The sequence below is a fragment of the Carassius gibelio genome, chromosome A1 (genome assembly GCF_023724105.1).
Source record: "Carassius gibelio isolate Cgi1373 ecotype wild population from Czech Republic chromosome A1, carGib1.2-hapl.c, whole genome shotgun sequence".
Taxonomy (NCBI): Eukaryota; Metazoa; Chordata; class Actinopteri; order Cypriniformes; family Cyprinidae; genus Carassius; species Carassius gibelio.
Window position 1 is genome coordinate 17,142,401 of NC_068371.1, and position 7,023 is coordinate 17,149,423.

Consider the following 7,023-nt stretch of genomic DNA (forward strand, 5'->3'; position numbering starts at 1 on the left):
AGATACACTAGCATTCTAAAGTTTGAGGTAATTAATTAGCTATTATTATAATTTTTTCAAGAAAATTATTTTATTGATCATTGTTGCGTTAAATTAATCAGTATGGACAACAAATCAGCATATTAGAATAATTCCAACCTTTAGATCTGTAGTTTTTGAGACTAATTTTTGTGTTTGCATATGCATGATGAAGCATTTGTCTTGTAGAAGCAGACGTTGATTGGTTGTTTTTTTTTGATGGTTTCTATCAGGGTTTCCATGGGTCCTTAAAAAGTCTTAAATTTAGTTGTATCAAATTAAAGGCAGTAAAAAGTCTTAATTCTCATTTCAATTGATCTTAAATTTGGGGACGGAAAGACAAGAATCGTGATAGACTTGGTCTGTGTCCAGTCATAGCTGGGGCATGGACAGGGCCGGCCCAAGTTGGTGCCTAGGCCAGATTTTACATTGCTGGCTTTAATGATAATTACTTTATTTTATATGATTTACAATTATTATCATTATATTGTTAATTATATCTATAATTATTATGTGATTTATACTATTATTAATCTGTTAGACACTAGCAATTTTAGTTTAACAATTATTATAAAGCACTTATTTTAATTGAACACTAATATATACAGATCATATGTAATATAAATAAGCTGTAGAAACAGATAATGCTTGAAAAATGAATACATGTGACCTTACATGTTCAAGTCTCTATACTATATATATAACTAAACTAAACTACTGTATATAAAACAACTTCACAAGTTTCACTTGTGCTGCACTGATAAAGCAAGAAAATGTACTTTCTTCAGTGTAAATTCGTTTAAATTTCTAATATTCTTCAATCTCTTAAACTTTATCAAAAGAGTTTTGAATCTTGCTTGCTCTCTCGTGCGAAGTCAGTCACACTTTTTCTGTGTTGAAAGACATGTGACTGTCTGCCACTGATGTCACACATCCATGCGCACACACTCAGGATCAAAGCCTGAATTGACAAAGAAAGTTGTTACCAACAAAGCCGGATTGGAGTGGTTTGGTTTTCTCAACTCGAAACTAATCCTGTAACTCTTTTCAACGACCATCATGGTACAGGACCCAGATAAAGACAGCTAATCTTGTAAGGAAAGGCCCATACTCTGAATTTGTGCTTTGCATTTCACCGATACATGTGCACACACACAGCAGTGAGCAGTGATCAAGTGTAAAACTGAATTATACGGGTTGTATTGGCCATTTAAAGGTATTTCAACAGGTAAAAACTGAATAAATTATAATCTGTCAATATAACAACCATGAATGAAAGCAAGTCATTTTGAGGCAGAAGCTACGTTACTTCATATTTCACCTGGTAAAAAGTACTGGATTGGTCGGTAAAATAGTTTCTATTACTGCATAATATCACGTAAATATAATGCCAGATTATGCTATAAATGGCAAACACTTCTTTTGATTATTCCTTAACAAGAACATGTCTTTGCTATTAGCACGGACACAAGGTTATGTGTATTTGCAGGTTATGGCCATTTGATCCTGATAAAAGCAAATGTAGAACTGGGGCGATACACCTTTAACATGCTGTGCACGCTCCCGCAGTCGGTCATCAGTTTTCGGCAGACAGTCACTGTTTCTGCATGACCCCAGAACCACACGCATCTGTAAACTAGCGCAATTTAATTCTCAAACATTTTATTTATAACTCCTAACCAGCTATGTTTGAGGAATGATAACCTCAAAATGTACAGTAAGTCGAAATGCAGTTTTCCCTATTGCTTGCATGCCAGTGATGCTGATTCCTGTCTTATATTATTTTATCTGACTGTAATTTCAGTCTCCCAGGGTCCTTCAACAGTCTATATTGTTATCTCATGTTCATTAAAGCTATGACATAAAAACTAGTGACTTAGCAATTTTCGACAGTAGCAGCAATGTTACTCAGTGCTATTAGCCTATATCCGGCGATGTGCTATATCACACAGGAATCTAGAGCAGGAGTGGTTTGCTTGAGTGGTTTAACATAACAAAATATCAGGGAGCGACATTTATTTATTTAGTCGTGAAGCCGGCTCTGTCTGGTTGTTCGCCAGGATATACTTCATATTGTATATTTATTTATTTATTTGTTTTTTACTCATTGGAGGTGTAGAATGCTAAACAGTCACTATTCATCAAGTAATTCAAGTAATCAGGGGCGTAACAGCCATTTTAAAAGTTTGGGGGAAAGTTGTAAGGTCATTTATCATGATTTCAGGTCAAACAAACTGCAAAATGGACACACCTCTTTTTTTCCACCTTGCTTTTAAAGAATTCCGGTCAAATAAATATTTGACTCCCCCGTTCATCAATACCAGTCCACTCTACCTTGATATCCAGTCACAGGTTCTTGTATAGATCACCTGGATGACAATGTCTTTTAAAGGAGATAAGCTTTGATAAGCTTTTGCTGACTGTTGAAGATGCCATCTTTTCTTGATATTATGAACATAGAAATGTACATGGATAAATTGAAACACTTGGTAGCTACCTTGCCATTCTGTTTACCTCACAAACCACTGTCAAAACAACCAAGACCAGTCAATGAAGCATCTTAATGTTCTGCAATGCACCTTACAAAGAAAACCTGAGATGACCAAACACTTGGGGTTTAGGCAAAACATTTTAATCAACAAACATGCAGACTAGCTCCCCCATTGCTTCCTGGCAAAGAATGCTGGTATTACCAATATTTGGTGTGCACCACCCCATGAAACCTGGGAAGATTAGAGTGGTCTTCGATTCTTTGGCTCAGTGTTGTTACAAGCTCTCCCAGTCTAGGTTTGGGAGAGGGGGGTAACAGGAAAAATTAACCAAAAATAAGCGAACAAATAGAAAATGTGGAGGATTACTACATTCAGTCCTCTGTCCTAAAAATATGACAACCACTTGTTATTTTTAAAGAAAGTGGAAGCAATTAATCTTCAGGAGAGTGTCTTAGCCAGTGCAACAAAAAAAGTGTTACTAACTAACGGAAGGAGAACTAAATGACCTACAGAAAAAGAAATAAACAACATAAGCTTTCCCCTACTTCCTTACTAACCAAAAACAGGGATAAACATGTTTCAACATAAAAAGTGGCACCCTCTCCCTACTGCTTCGTATGACACACTTTACTGCTCCAGGTGTGTGTATATATGTGTGTGTGTGTGTGTGTGTGTTCCCTACTCACTGCTGTGTGTGTGCACTTGGATGGGTTACATAAAGAGCACCAATTCTCAGTATGGGTTACTATACTTGGCAAATGTCACGACTTTCACCTCACTTTTCACATAAAGCTGCATTTCCACTGCTGTAACTTTACCCAGGAACTAGGGACTTTAGGATGGTACTCCATGTGTTTCCACAGCAGGAACCAGGATCTAAATAAAGTTCTGGGTAAAAAAATGCCCCTCAGACAAGGTCCTTTTGCATCACTTTCTAGAACTAAATGTCCAGTACAAAAGTACTTGTACGATTTTGCGTGAACTATTTCTCAGTACCATATAAAGGGTTGCATTCGCACCGACAGTGTGTACTAGGACGTGACATATGCCAGTCAGTCGACAGCAATGTCATTTGTGCGTGGTGTTCAACAACTTTAACAAAGAATAACAACATTAACAACAGGAGGATGGACGATGCTGTGATCAGAGCTGTGTTAGAATCTCCATTGATAACTGGCAGTGCTACATTTGCTACAAGTGCCTGCACTTCAGCATCCATATATTTATCACTGTTCATCTTACTTGCAAAATAAGTTGACACAATGTTTACAGTATGTTACACGACATTTTAAATCATGGCAGGTGAGTGTGTTTTCATACGCGTTTGGCCAATCAATGTCTACTTATGTCATGGATAGTACCAGCTGTGCTGGTAAGACCCTGCTCCAGAGTAGGAGCTAATTTGGTTCCTGCGGTGCGTAAACGCCCAAAAGTGGGTAGTTCCATAATTAGTTCTGGTACTGTGACAAGGTTCATGTAGTGTGAAAGGCCCTAAAGCCCTGCTCGCAAGGTTGAACTTTTTCAAAAATAGGACTTGGGCAATAAACATGCTGATTGGTTGAGTTCATGCAACATTGTGATTTCAACCACCATTTATTCAGATACTTTTCAAAATATTACTGTTATTGTTTCAAGAGATTTACTTTTAAAAGTATTGCAGAGGAGAATGTAGTTGTATGAAACTCAAATTTGTGGTTCATTTGTTTCGCAGATTTCGCCGATAATCAGCTCCATGCGATCAGCGGGAGCTCAGTGCTCATGTTTACCAAAGAGAGCAGTCTCGACTCGGCTAGTCCTTCTGACATTTGCCCCTGGTTATGATGTCTCTTCAGTGGTTAAGCATAAAATATAATTATTTTTGTACAAATCTAATAGGTAATCTTTGGTCTTTATTCAATTAATCTTCTAAATCTATAAATTTCTTCACAAATAAAACAAGAACCATCAGTGACCAATTTTCCACACCGCAGACTGAGGACAACTTCACAATGACCGACGCACACTCTTTCTCCTCCTTCTCCCCACTCTCTGTGATGGACGTTTCCAAATTTCTCCTGTCCAATCATGCTACTACTTGTCCACTTGATCCGATCCCCACTCACCTCCTTTAAGCAATCTCTTCTTCAGTCATACCTTCGCTTACTCACGTGATCAACTCCTCTCTTCACTCTGGAACATTTCCATCAGCATTCAAGCAGGCTCGGGTAAGGCCACTGCTCAAGAAACCATCTCTAAATCCAGCGCTTCTTGAAAACTACAGACCGGTATCACTTCCCCCATTCATTGCAAAGACACTTGAGCGAGCTGTGTTCAACCAGCTTTCTATGTTCCTTGTACAGAACAACCTTCTGGACAGCAACCAATCTGGCTTCAAAAGTGGCCACTCAACTGAGACTGCTCTGCTCTCGGTTACTGAAGCCCTGCGACTGGCAAGAGCAGCTTCAAAATCCTCAGTACTCATCTTACTGGACCTGTCTGCTGCTTTTGACAACGTTAATCATCAGATTCTCCTGTCCACCCTCAGAAAGATGGGCATCTCTGGAACCGCACTCCTGTGGGTTAAGTCTTACCTCTCTGACAGATCCTTCAGTGTGTCTTGGAGGGGTGATGTTTCTAAGTCACAACACCTTGCTACTGGGGTTCCTCAAGGCTCAGTACTTGGACCACTTCTCTTCTCCATCTACAATACGTCATTAGGATCTGTCATTCAGAAGCATGGCTTTTCTTATCACTGCTACGCTGATGACACCCAACTCTACTTCTCATTCCAACCAGATGACCCGACGGTAACTGCTTGAATTTCAGCCTGTCTGAGTGACATTTCTAGCTGGATGAATGACCATCACCTTCAGCTTAACCTTACGAATACCGAACTCCTGGTGATTCCAGCTAACCTATTGATTAATCACAACTTCTCTATACAGCTGGGCTTTACTCCATTACTCCTTCAAGGACAGCCATAAACTTAGGAGTTGTGATGGATCAACAATTAAGCTTCACAGACCACATTGCTACAACGACCCGGTCCTGCAGATTTGCCTTATACAACATTAGGAAGATTAGACCCTTCCTGTCAGAGCAAGCCACCCAACTTCTTGTCCAAGCTCTTGTTCTCTCCAGACTGGACTATTGTAATGCTCTCCTGGCAGGCCTTCCTGCATGTACTGTCAAGCCTCTGCAGTTGATCCTGATTGCAGCAGCGAGGGTCGTCTTCAATGAGCCAAAAAAAGCTCACGTTACTCCTCTCCTCATCAGGTTACACTGGCTACCAGTAGCCCCTCGCATCAAATTCAAGGTACTGATGCTTGCCTACAAGACGACCACTGGCATTGCACCAACATACCTTAACTCACTGATTAAATCTTATGTGCCCTCCAGAAATTTGTGCTCTGCAAGTGAACGACACCATGTGGTGCCATCCCAAAGAAATTTAAAATCACTCTCAATGACCTTTTCCTGGACTAAGCCAAGCTGGTGGAATGACCTCCCAATCTCAGCACTTTTTTGCGACAGCACTTAACCAACTAATACTAGCACTTTTCCTTCTTTTCTTTTCTTGTCTTTTCATTTATTAAAAAAAACACACCTGGCTATGCGTTCTGTACTAGACTGAGACTTGTCATGGCACTTGTATACTGTTGTTGTTCTCTTGTTGACCTGAATACTTCTATTTTTCTCATTTGTAAGTCGCTTTGGATAAAAGTGTCTGCTAAATGATTAAGTGTAAGTGTAAGTGTAATATGTTAAAATGAAAATAAAAAAGGGCAATACTGTTTGATATAATATTTCATTTCATTGTAATGTAATGTAATGTTAGGCTATATATGCCTACACATTTCCCTGAACTACATTTCTGTGGCTATTAATGTGTTTAAATAAAAAGGAAAGGAGGCAGTGGTATTTGATATCATATTTCATCTTATTGTAAATATATAGTGAGGAAAATTGCAGTAGCCAAGCCGAGGTGACTGATGTTATCAAGTACGCTGCTGTTTGCTGAATTACCAGATTTGTCGTCCCGTCCGTGGCTCCGAGTCAAACTCATAAAGTCCGAACTACCGAGGATGCAAGTCTGAAATTTGCATACTTTGTATTAAGAAATGCACGCAGACCTACGTCACCAGACTATTTGCCTAATCTTCACGGTACTAAGACCGCAGAGGAATTGAAGAAAGCAACAGGTCTGGGGAGAAAAGTTCCTGTGAAAAAAAGTTCCTGGTGCAATTGTTCTGCGTAATTTCGGTGGAAATGCATCTTAAAATAATGAACAAACAGTAATCACTGACTGATGGCCACAAGACTGATTTCACATAAGAGCACATACAAATCACAAGAGCCCTTTTCACACTGCACGTCGGACCCGGCATATTGCCGGAACATTGCCAGGTCGCCTTCTGTTTCAAAGCAACCACGTCCTGGGATTGATTCCCGCATTGAACCCGGGTCGGGGACCTAGTAACATAGCCGGTTTCATCCCAGGACGAGCGCTGTGTGAACAAAAGCCAGATCTAAT